We start from the raw sequence: 14,055 nt of genomic DNA on the forward strand, positions 1-14,055 counted from the left end.
CACCTCCCCCACTTGTCACCCCAACACCGGTCGCACCTCACCCCCCCCACACACACACACACACCCCCCTGTTTGTAAATACGTTCAAACGAGGACCTCGACTTTAGAAGGATCTAACCGAGGACTTACACACCTGTTTTTAATCGACACACCGTGGACCTCACGCAAACACACCAGGCAACTTACTATCCAACTGAGACCCGTCCTATACCCGCTATGGGGGACCTATCTTATATGCTATCTCTATATGCATATTTGCATCATTTACGTCATCCTGGGCATAGTTTCAAAACGAGGACGTCCTCGTTTGGAGGTGTGTCCTCGTTTTACGGTGTGTATCCATATGTAGGTCCTCGTTAGACGGCATTTACAAACGCATACATACATCCCACCCGTCACCCCAACAGACAAGTTGACAACCCAACACCCACTCCACACACACAAACATCATTTAAAGTATCTTTTATTTCTGAAAAATGGCACACTTTTTTATCAATTATCTCTGTATGTTTATTGTGATTAAAAATTCAAGCTTACATGTCATATAGGGGTGCACACGCACAACCCTGTACACAAAACATCCGGGCACCCAAAATGACACACCCAGCCATGCATAAAGCATTTCATGTTCTGTATTATTCCCCCAAGGAGGTTACGGTTTATACACTGAAATAATGCATTGATAGGTCTAATTCAATGGGATATCGTACCCCTACCCTGCACAACCCATCAACTTACGACACTCCATCAACAAACTCACATACCCCAACCTCACACACCACAAAATATACAAACAGTACACATGTGCGCTACACCCGCCCGCGCACCCCCACACCCAACATTAACATACGCACACATTCATTGCACACATACGCTAACATACGGGGACACCAACAAAAATTAAGGTACACCCAACCACTCAAACATAAAAAACACTTTTTGAGTGTTTTGTCCGATATTGATATTTTCCAAAAACCTGTCATGATTAATGCATTTATAATACCCATGAGCACGGACATTTTCAAAATTGATAGAAAAGCAGCCTGGTAAAAACAACTGCTGACATTTACTTCATTGTTTTATGTTTTATGATGAAGAGTATCATTAGCCCTATTGAAAATTTAAAAAATTGGCAGGTATGATTTGTTACCATGGTTACTAAAAATAGAACGAAAGAAATGTTTGCGTCACGGACGGACGAGATAGAAATAGGTTCCCCTACTTTTCAGTACTCTTTTGTCATTTCTATCTAAACTATCAATACTTACCAATACTTTCCAGGACAAATAATAGCCAAGATACATGGTTTGATTACCTGATACACAGATATTGGAAACACGCTTCATCTTTTGCAGGAGAATGTGACAAATTTTGTCACGGACGGACACTTTTGGGTGTCACGGACGGACACAAATGCTAACCAGAGTAGGAACTTTTAAAATTGTTATTTTTTTACCCCTAAGTTGAAGCAGCTCCAGTAACTGCACATTGCCATAGAAAAATTATCTTGCAACTCCAAACTTTTTCTTAGTTATGACAACAAATGTCCATTTTTGTCACGGACGGACAGAATTTTTGTCACGGACGGACATTTCATCACAAATTTTAGTACAATGGCCTATATTTCGACAGCTTATACAAATAAAACATCAAAAGAACTCTAACTTGGTTTTACTATATTTGTGTTAACCATGTGTGTGAGCCAAATTTGAGCATCAAATGATTGTTCATCTTTAAAATAGACCCCCTAAAATTGCCCCAAAATGACTGTGTACCAATATTGAAGGTAATTCACAGTCCTCAATAGAGTAACGTATCACTTTCAGCAGTGAATCAAGCAACAATGAAAGTGAACGAAATGCATCTGTTGCTTTATATATATGTTTAACTATAGTTAGTGTTAGTAGCTTTGCAAAGATTGAGCATCAAGAGATTGTACATCTTTAAAAGAGACCCCCCTGAAAGTGTCTCAAAATGGCTGGGGACCAATATTCCTGACACCAAGCACCATTTTCAGTAGTGAATAAAGTATCAATGAAAGTGAACTGAATGCATCTTTTGCTTTATATATGTTCAACCACTTAATGTTTGTTTCTTTGCAAAGATTGAACATCAAGAGATTAGTCATCTTTAAAATAGACCCCCTGAAATTATTTTGTCCGTCTGTGACCAATTTTAAATTGAAGATTTATCTTAATTAATGGTGCCTTTGTTAAATGTCATTCCTGCATGGGAAAGGGCATGAATGAGATTGATACTTCAGCATGTTTTTATTTTTCTACCCTGTGTTAGCAAATAGTTAGACATGCAGTCTTAGACAGGGTGAACTGAAGCTGCATGTAAGCCATTGTCTGACATTCTGAATTGGATTGGAGTTGGCCATGTTTGACTGAAGTGGCTGAATATTTTAAATAACCTTACAATACATATACATGGGACAAGTGGCAGAGGAGTTTCAAACCCAAGTAGATGGGAGAGGAGTGTGTCAAGGGTGTCTACTATAACCCAGGACTGTACCTGATCTCTTCTGCATTATATTATAAATTGATGATAGATGATAATGTAGAGTAAATAGGATGGGGAGAACACAAGAGTGTGTAGTTTTGGAGGAGAGTTATTGGATGATGAGCGATTTGTAGATGGCCAAGCAAGTATGGTACAGGTCTACAAAGATTGATGGAAGGCTTGAATGGAAGATTGAAAGAATATGACATGAAAATTCATGTAAAGAAGTTCAAAGTAGTGGAGACATGATGTGGGCCAAATTTTAAGCATCACCATAAATGGACAGCAGAAAAAGCAATTAACTCAGCATGGGAAGAGTCGTACTAGAGCTCGAAGACTAGAGCAAAGACTGGCATGACAACCAAAAGAAAACTCTGCTTTCCAAAGCTTACAAGAAGGACATAAACAGATACGAGTTGTAGTAAGTCAGTAGTTTGGAGTGTGGCCTGACATGGAGCTGAGACATGGACACTGCAGAAAGAGGATACATGTGATGAAACTGGAAGCTTGCGAAATATGGGTGTGGAGAAAACAGTACTTTGGAAAGACAGAAGACATATAAGATTTATATACAATCAGAAAGAAGAATTGGACTGGAATAGATGGAATAGCGGAAGGAGGGAAGGAATTAAGAAACAAAGAACAAAAAAAAATGGAAATGCCTGATGAAGGACAGACAGTCGCTTGTGGAGTTAAAGCAGGGTCTATGGTTAAAGTGAACAGCTGAAGACAGAGGAGAATGGATTACATTGTTGATGGGAACAGCGAATTAACCTGCCAAATAAGGCATAACATTACGCAAGCAAGCTGGGCTACATGTGGGCATGGTCATGATTCTATATATTCGCAATGTGCACTGCTTTGCCCGTTTCACAAACATTTCAATGGGATTTTTACTTGATCAATTTAGGAGGAATGATGAATAATCTCTTCAGTTTCAATATCATAGAGTACAAACAAGAAGTGATGAAAACATGATTGTGTTGTTGAGAAAGGAATGAGGAAACATATAAACTCGTTTTGTTTCAACATCAGATTTTCTTTACAAAGATTAAATTGCAGCATTATGATAGACATGCATACTTCAAGTGGATAGTGTTTACTTAGAAAAAAAAATAAGGCCAATATCATAAAACTAAAAAAAACAGTTTTTGGAATGTGCACCAAGATTAAGAAAAAACAAAACAAAAATGTTTGGGAAGAGTGTTTTTTGTTATGATGTACCTTTTTTTTTTATTTTTTCTGTATTTATTTTGAGATTCATTGATGTCCTGCCTTTATAAAAAAAAATGTATACTTTTATATGTCTTTCGTGAATAATTACAAAGTTATAGCACTTTTACTCCATGCGTGTCTGAGAGTACACAGCCACCTTAATACAGAAGCTCAATGCTTTAAATAAATTTTCAGAAGCTATCCACATGCCCCAATATCTGAGTGCTCTTATTAGTTATTTTCAGTTTTTTTAGATCCACTGCAATGCATGAAGGGATAGCACTTATTACTTAGAGGATCCTTGTGCCCATCTGATCACATTATATCCTACCTATCTCAATATGCAAGAGGTGTCAGGCTAATATAAAATTACTATAGCAAATAGATCTTTTCTGCCCCATAAAACATTTTATCTATAGGCCTATAGGTTGTGCACGCACAAACAGAACAGTGGAATCCATGGGGCCAGCAGACGCATTATTTGACATAATCTGACACGAGCAAGGGAATGATTCACTTGTATATGTATTGAATATAGAATTAATTTGTCCTGATTGAGCACCATTGTCTCATGTTAAGTTATGGTTATTGAATATAAAACTCAGTTAATTTGTCCTCATTGAGCATCATCATTGTCTCAAATTGGTTGTTGTCTTGCATTTTTATTTAGGTTTCAAATTTCATTGTTTGGTAAAAATATCAACGGAAGAGCTGCCATACACCTTCCAGCATTTTCCTCCATAATGTGTCTGTTTATTGAATTGTGTTCAATATTGTTTTTAATGTATTGTAATGTGAAATTTTAGTATATTGCTACACAGCTACATCTCCATTACCACTAGGCCTACATACACAGTATAGACTACTCTAAGGTCAAGTGGTTGTAATGATTTTAAAGGAAGGTCTAGTGAACTGCAAGTTTTGGTAGCAAAATCCATTAATTTTTATGCCCTCACAATTCTTAGGGTTGGGTAGCATACTGCAAGTTATTTTCTTTTCTGGAAATGTCGCTTACTGAAATGTTATCTCACTCTTTAGCTATTGAAAAATATACTGAGCAAAATGACACTTAAAACATCCCTATATAGCTCATACCATTGTGGAGATATGGCCTTTTCAAATAGAAAATGAGGCGAATATCATACTTTTTTCCAAATCAATTGTCACCCGAACCTTTGAGTTTCTACTCCTGCTACGAAAATATAGAAATATATGGATCCCATTCAATGCTTTTAAAATTGTACCGTTGTTACCCAATTAGCATAAAAAATTAGGCACTATTTGATAGTGTTCATGTTCATACACTCACAGGAAATTAGCAAGTCAAAATATTTGTCAACCCAAAACGGCAATTTTCGGCCAAAATCGGACAAAAAATTGATTTTTTTTCCTCAAAAATATTTACAAAATGGAGGTTTAAGTGCCAAAATCTGAAACTAGATGCTATTTTATCTTTGGAAACATACAAACAATCAAGAATTATTGTTTTCACCCCATTTTTTTTCACACATTTGTCCGCCAAATGTAAGTCAAAGTTTGAACGCTGTCTTATTGGTATTTCCTTGGTGTCAAATATAGCTGTAGTGAATCCAAAATTGCATCAATTTTAATTGAAATGTCCTTTTTAAATTTCAGCTCGGTTTTTAGTATTTTTGTAATATAGCTTTTGTAAATATCATATTTATCAATTTGAAAAGTAGGAGCATGTTGTATGTATAGTCAATGTTTACAGTGATTTACATTTCTTAACTTCATAGCTATTTTCAAATCTACAATTACTTTCCAGTCAATGAGTCAGTCAATGACTTCAGTTTAGTCAGTTGTGGAATATAATAAAATTCCTTTAAAAGGAAAGCCAGCCTCAATGTAGAAGAGGTCTTGTAATTAGTTTTGGTCAATGTGAAAGGCATTTTTAGGATCACGCTTACATCTACATGACAGTCCACCAAACCATCAACGATGAGAACATGCACACTGAAACAGCAGAAAACATTAATTCCTAATCTCATGTCAACTCTTTTAATTCATTACATGTACTCCAAATTGTTCTGGTCTGTTTGTTTTGTTGTTGTTGTTGTTGTTGGGTTTTTTGTCTTTTCAGCTTTTTACCCACGATATCTCAATTTCCAATTTTGTAATACCAGAACTTACGAACTCAATATCTTCGCTTAGGAATGTCCGATTTCACTGCTTTCGATATATACACTGCCGGTTTGAGTTAACTTACATGTACATTTTATTTTAAAATAACTTAATTAATTCGCAATGTATAGTTTAAGCCTACTATATTATAATAGATAGTGGCCAGCACATTTATAAAGGACTGGTTACTCACTACAATCTTCACTCTTAAACTGTGTTTTTCTGAATGTGCTGATCATGTTGATTGCTAGTCGGAAACTCCTGCGAAGCTATGGACATGGCATCTTACATACTCCATTCTATAACAGTCTGCCTAGTGCCTTGTGTGTTTTCTCTTCAATCATTTTGTTGAATGTAATTTTATGAATCAAATAGTTATGTGTCATTTTATTTATAATAAAGAAGTTATTAAATTAATAAAGTAAGACAATTTATTTATCTATAAGTGCATGTCAAATGAAGTACATTGTTCAATACTATATGCATAAATTATGCCCATATTATAGCTAGGCCCTAAAACTTTATTTTGCATCGGATTTTTCCCGTTGAAAAGACAAAACTGATGTTTATGATAGCAACCATTTCATCAATAACATTTTGAGTCATTTTTATCCATAAAACGACACAGGATATGATAGATAACTACTTTCACATCAATATGGTCCATATGATCACAGATTGTTGAGAATCTGTGATATGATCCGGGGATATGATGAAGATTTTGATTCTATAGATCTGTTATCAACATGATATCACGCTGTTCAGTGGTCAAGGAGTAAGGACCCCCGGTCAAGGACGCTGATATGACATCATAGGTATTGTCAGATTTTCTTCTGCTGACTAAATGATGCTATATATATTAACTATTATTGTTACATTTAGGCCTTTAAACTTTTAAAGTCATAATTAATTAGTTCAAACATAACTTTGGTAATACTCACTCGTTTTCGTTCGTTGAAACGGCAAAACATACTTACTTTTCCTAACAAATCGAATTAAAATATTTAAAAAAATTTAACCACAAAAAGTAAAAAAAAAATCATTCCAATACCACTAAAATATAATCTCTTGAGTAAACTGACCCCAAACCTGAAACAGGTACCAGCCCCGAATGGGCTGGCGAAAATCAAGCCAGTGTCTTGACCTAGAGTAAATGTCCCATTGGGAAATATTGATAGTATTTATATAGCCCAGTCGTGTGCTGGTCGTGTGTCACATTCACTGCCCTCAAAATACCATACAGGTTTTTATGCACTCATCAAATGTTCACAGATGAATTGGCGAGGAAAATGGGGGGGGTGTTATTCAAACGCGTCATTTTGATGGAAATATTTAGGTCTTCCACAATAAAGTTTAGGGCTATTTTTGTCATGTTTGCTATGATGTGTTTACATCAAAGTATTGATTTGACCAATATCTCCAGATTGACCTGACAATTAAAGGAAGGTGACCTGATATATTTAAATATATAAAAAATTCTAATCAAAACTTATGTATAACATAAAATGTCATCCCTTCCAAGCACTCATGCAAAAGGAACATGTAAATGTTTTTTTGTAAATGTGACTAATTCCTAATGGAATTACTGACATTTATACAGCGTGATATTGGTAGTCTACAGTGTTTTTATTTTAAATGATAATCATCATGATCATGTAATATATTGATTTCAAGTGAAAGGCCCTATTTTCCACATAAACATATAAGTTAGAAGTTCCAACTCAGTGTATTTCCGAAGATATCATCAAAAAACTGGCTAATTAGTCTCAAATGTGGTATACCATATTTGAGACTAATTCTGCAGTTTTTTGACGATTTCTTCGGAAATATACCAATTTGGAACGCCAAATTCCAATAAGTTTATGAGAAAATATGAGCTTTCATCTAGATCTGATACCAAAATCAGCATTTTGATAAGGTAAAGTGGGGGATGAGATTGTCAATCAGGTTACCCACCTTTAATTTACAGGATGGTACGATTTCTTCATAGACGTGCGGTCACCTTTTATGCCCAAAATAATGTGCACAGTGCACTTGCATTTAGGGGTGGTTCAATAATTATGTATACCCATAGAATGGTGAAAAGTGGCAGGCTAAAAGGGAGGCGAGCGATTTTTGGCACAGATATTTGGCACCATTTCGATATTAAACCCTAAAAAGCCGTGTAAAACATATCATGAAATGCTCAAATATGCAAAATGTTCTTTTTGATGCATTCACATCACATGATAATTTCAGGTTTTAAATTGGGGTTCCCCAAAATCTAACATGTGTAAACAAAGGGCAACGATTTTTTGGCAGGGGCGTGGCAAAGATTTTTCAGCATGTTAAAAAGGCCAGTATATAAGGATTTTTTTGGCATAATGAAAGGGAGGAGCAAGCAATTTTTAACAGAACATTAAGAATCACTCATCATGCACAGTCCCTAAAATAATTTGCAAACAACACATCTTTAATTCATGTCTACACTTGAAGACCTGAGTGTCCATATTGGCATCTTATTGGGGCTGAAGACGTCCAAGAGAATACTGGAAGAAAGCTTCCTCTCGGTAAGCAATTTCAAGTTTGTTAGAAATTAGAAAAGTTAAACTTGAGATATGATCGTTTAAACTTTTTTAAATAAGCTAATTTGGAAACCGCAAAAAAGCCATAACATTGATACTTCTCAGGTACATGGGTATAGGTAAGAAGAATCATTTTGTATATCAACCAAGTAAATGTCTATAATATTGATCGATATATCATTTTTGTACTTACAGTCTACTTGCGCTCAGGTCTTCACTTTCACATAGCATTCAATGATAATAATTTTTCTACTGATGCAAACAAAAATCTACATTTTGATGTGGGGAATAGGCCTTGGATTTGATCATCCTCACCATATGAACAGGCACTTGCACAGACATACAAACATGAATCACCCCAGTACCCCACTACAGTAAAAATGATAATGTGCCCATGCTGTGGAAGATGACTCCGCCCAAGAATACTTTGGGGATAAGCCCATACATATGCATTGACATGGGTGCATAGGGTGGTGGTTGGAGGGCTGTATGAGGGATAGGAGGAGAAGTTTAACAATAATGTAATCATAGAGCTAGAAATAAGCCTTTTAAAATAACACATTAGGATACATGGTGAACAAATGGAAGGATTTGACAGGTTTAGGAGGGGGTGAGAGTCACGGGAAACATTTTATCAAAATGAGCTAGGTCTTTCCGTCGGAGTGGGGACAATGAGGTCAAAATATAAAAGTTGACGAAATTTTGATTTAAAAAAAAAAAAAAAAGCCATGGAAAGTTTTAGGAGGAAATATTTGAAGAAAAATACTTTTTTGGATTATCAGAAATTGGGGGCGGGGGGCTGTGTTTGGTGAGGCCACATAATTTGACAATTTGTTTCATGTCCCAACATTTATCTATTTTTTTGTTAAATGAAAAAAAAATACTGCAGTTTCCATGTGATATTGACAGTGCTAGCAGTTTTCAGTATCTAACAGGAAAATGATGAGGCCCTATATTTAAGATTATGAAGGCCAAGGGTTAGACTCTTTTAAAGTTCTACAAAATACTTGCAAGTGATTCATGGTGAAAATTTAACTTGTTTATCAACATTAGGCCTAACCTTAAAATTAAATATGATAATAGAGGGAAAAACTATGGACTGATCCCAGAAATTGAGGAGTGGACGCAAAATTAATTGATTGAAGGATCAATTCCGGGGATCATTTGATGAGAGGCAGTTGAAAAATGGTGGTCAACAACAAGTTGAAAACTTGGCCCAGAAGAGCAACAACATATATTATTTACTCTTGACCTACACAAAAGTAAGACCTATATGAAATTCACTAAACAGGACTAATTCAAGTCTAGTCTAATATTATTTTCTTCAGATTGTCTGTGCCATTTGATTTATCATCAATAGTGAAACTCCCAATATTAGAAAAACACAGTGCAATATACTTACAGATGTTCTTTTGTCCAATATTTTTTGTAGGGATTATAGGCATACATGTTATATTTTCAAACGTTATTTCTTTCATCACATGAAAAGGGAAATTTACATTTCATTTATAATATACCCCAGTATTTACACATACCATGGTTATGGTTACACTAGCTCTGAAAATGCTATTAGCCTTTGACCCCTAGCCAGGTTCACCACAGGGCCGCGTAATTCAAACGCTATTTATATCTACTACATGTATGCAGATCAAGATGCATGAAGTTATGACATTCCATATTGTATACAGTGCGTATTGGGCAATAATATTTCTTGTCTCACACTGTTGCCTGCTGACCGACATATTCAATTGAATAAGTATTTTAAAAAAGCCTTTCATCCTCAATACCGGTAGCTTCATATTTTTTTAATGTTTTAATTACAGTATTTATACATGGTATATGGAAAACAAAGATTCAACATAACAAAAAATTATTTACACACACTCTCAGAAAAAAAAGGTGCTACTTAGAACCTTTTTTGTCCTGTATGTAGAACCCTAAGCAGTAATAAGGTTCTAAAAAGAACCTTAAAAGGTTCTATAAAGAACCTTAAAGATTTAAATATAAAGAACCTTAAAGATTTAAATAGGCCTGGGGATATTCTAAATAATTCATTCATTCAGGGACTCATCACAAGGTTAAGAAAAGTAAAACGTAGTGTTAACCCTTTTTGGTACTAAAAAATAATTTTCTTGGATAAAAAAACTTTTTTTCTGTTCTACTAAGAACCCTTTGAGGGTTCTTTCTTTAAGATTCCTTAAGGGTTCTTCAAGCTTAAGGTTCTACAAAGAACCATTTTCTTGGCTACAGAACCTTTTTTGGTTCTACAAAGAAGTTGAAAGAACCCAATTGACACCCAATGGATTTTAGAACCTTTTAAGGTTCTTTTTAGAACCTTATTACTGCTTAGGGTTCTACATACAGGACAAAAAAAGGTTCTAAGTAGCACCTTTTTTCTGAGAGTGCATGCTATAGGAATAGCTTGTAACAATGTGTAAATTTGGATAAAGAGTCTCAAAAATGGGCTAAAGATAATTAAAAGTACGGACATTTTGACTTAATAAAAGAAGGAATTCAGACATGAGAAGGAAAGGCAGCATCTCTGATACTGGGAAATACTTGTAAACATTGAAATTAGTAGTAAATACCTGGACAAATACTTGGTTTTGCAATAATTTATGTTATGTATACATTTTAGAAATAGTTTTTTTTTATATATTGTTGTGGCGATATATTATTTTATAGCCCGTGCCTTCTATTTTAATTTATTTCTTTATTCAAAACTATGGTGTCATTGTACCTCTGAATCACTCTCTCGTATCATTTCAAATTAGACTATCGTTAAACGTCACAATGAGTCTTTTGGAACGAATGTCTTGTGTACGACGCAAACTGAGAATGAATTGTCAGTCTGTGGCATTCACTCAGATGGTTAACATCTCTCCATAAACTCCATTGTGCGTCAAGATAGTTAACACGAAATGATCTTGAGAGAGTTTCAGAGCGAGGTGTAATGACACCATAGTTTTGAATAAAGAAATAAATTAAAATAGAAGGCACGGGCTATAAAATAATATATCGCCACAACATACGCCCTCCCTAAAAGTTTTGGCGCCTGACAAAAGTAAATTTATTGAACACCAAATTTGTTCTACTTTCCAGTTCATAATTGAATTGCAAATTTCATTTATGTTTATACAATCATTGACTGTCCCTGATAACAATTCAGGACATTTTTATAATTCATTGATTATTAAACAAAATTTTATGAAGGTAAATCCATGCGATATAAATCCTCTTATCCTCGTAAGTGTATCCTCGTTGTATCGTTCTTCATCCTTGTTACGAAATGCAATTCATCAATGCCTTGTCGTATCTGCATCTGTGGAACTCCTGATACCGAATTGACCCGAAAATTTACATGTTAAAGGCCTAATTTTCAGGTAATTTCGGTTTCACGGAAAAAAAAGTCAAGACTACATTGTATTTACATTACACAAACATTCCCTTACATACCCTTTCACGTACTTAGGCAAAACTCTTCTCCGGGGTTCCAAAATGATTACATCGAGATGGGAATGTTTCTTTTGAGGATTTTCTCTGACTGATTTCCTTCAACAACTGCCAAGGCCTCTAATTCTGTGGTCGTGTAATTCTTCTCACCTTTGTGCAAAGCTCTACCACCATAAGATATGACTCGTTCTTTACCATCCTGATTCTGAGCCAAAATGAATCCTAACCCTACCCCACTGGCATCGGTTTGTAAAATGAATTCCGTGCCATCAAATCTAGGATAGGCCAAAATTGGTGGTTCTTGCAACTTTTGTTTGAGTGTTTCAAAAGCAGTTTTGCACTTTTCATCCCAAACGAAGTGCACTTCTTTTCGTGTTAAATTGGTGAGGGTTCTGCAATCTTACAAAAATCTTTGATGTATTTTTCTGTAGTACCCTACAAAACCCAAAAATGACCTGACCTCAGAGACCTTGGTAGGTGGGGATACTCCTTTACAATTTTGACTTTGTCAGGATCTGTCGCAACACCATTTTCACTCACTATATGACCTAAGTATTTCACTTCTTTCTGACCAAATGAACATTTCTTTGGCTGTAGTTTTAGACCAGCTTGACGAAAACGGTCAAACACTTGTTTTAGATGACATAAATGCTCAGAAAATGAATTACTGAAAATGATGACGTCATCCAGATAACATAGAACAAACTGCCAGTTAAGACCTCTCAAAACTTCTTGCATAGCGCGTTGAAATGTCGCAGGAGCATTATGAAGGCCAAATGGCATTCTTTGGAATTCAAATAGACCATCTTGTGTCACAAAAGCGGTGAGAGGTTTTGAACTCTCTTCTAAGCCTATTTGCCAATAACCTGAAGCAAGGTCTAAAGTTGAGAAGTATTTGGGTTTGGCAGCGCCTAAGCTATCTAGTGCGTCGTTAATGTTTGGCAAAGGAAAATTGTCACGTGGACAAATATCATTCAATTTCTTGAAATTTATCGCAAATCTATAAGAACCTGGAGAACCAGCCTTGGGTACCATACATACAGGAAAACACCATGGACTAGTTGACTCTTTAATAATTCCTTGATCTAACATTTCATTGACTTGTTTCTTGATTTCCGCTTGAATATGTGGAGTATATCTATATGGTCGAGATCTAATTGGTGGATGTCCATTTGTTTTTATTTCATGTTTTACACCAGAATAATCTCCATGCGGACCTCCTTCCACTTTAAATATATCAATGTATTCGTTGAACAAATTAGTAATTTCTGACATTTCTGAAGATGACAAATGTTCAGTGTTTACAGATACTTTAGAAAGTACTTCTTGAAGCCTAGGATCCTCATCCTTACTATTAATTGGTGATGAGTGAATTTCATTGACAAATTCTTCCTTCAAGTTAGGAAATGGAACTATTTTCTCAGATTCAATCAGTGTAAAAGTGCCTAATTTAGTCCTAGGATACAATATGATTGGTTCATCCGTTGTATTCATTACAACTAAATGAGCACATTGATCAATTACACTTGACACCGTATTGGCAACTAAAATTCCCAGGGCAGTAACACGCCTACCACCTTGACAGAGACCAATGGTTTGTACTGGTAGCCTATTGTTTATCTTTGCACAAACTACAGACTGAGTGTGAGGGGGAATTTCTTGTTTCTCTAGCACTCTAATCTGACTACGCTTTTTGAGCTTCAACTTACTATCACCACAATCAATAATGGCACAATGTTTCTTCAAAAACTTCTTGCCTAAAATGATGCAAGAACTAAGATTGCGTGCAATATTCAAAGGCACCGAAAAAAGTACACCATTGACAGATATGACCAAAACAATAAATCCTGTTACCTCTAAATCACTACCATTTGCTACTCGAGCAGATTTAATACGAGGTTTTTGTATCATATGATGAACTGAATGCAGGTTTGAATACAACCAATCATGGTTTATTAGATTAATTGAAGCACCTGTGTCAACCAAACATTCAACAGGATTACAATTTATGGAAGCCGAAATGGTATTTGAATCAGACAAATTAATTTCAACAAATAAATCGGAATTGTTCATATCACTCTGTCCAAAAGGTGGTAAAGGGCTATGTCCTCCCTTTTTGTCACAATTGGCAAATACATGTTCATTCTTACGACTATACTCACTCCCACCTGCATGT

The sequence above is a fragment of the Amphiura filiformis genome, chromosome 20 (genome assembly GCF_039555335.1).
Source record: "Amphiura filiformis chromosome 20, Afil_fr2py, whole genome shotgun sequence".
Taxonomy (NCBI): domain Eukaryota; kingdom Metazoa; phylum Echinodermata; class Ophiuroidea; order Amphilepidida; family Amphiuridae; genus Amphiura; species Amphiura filiformis.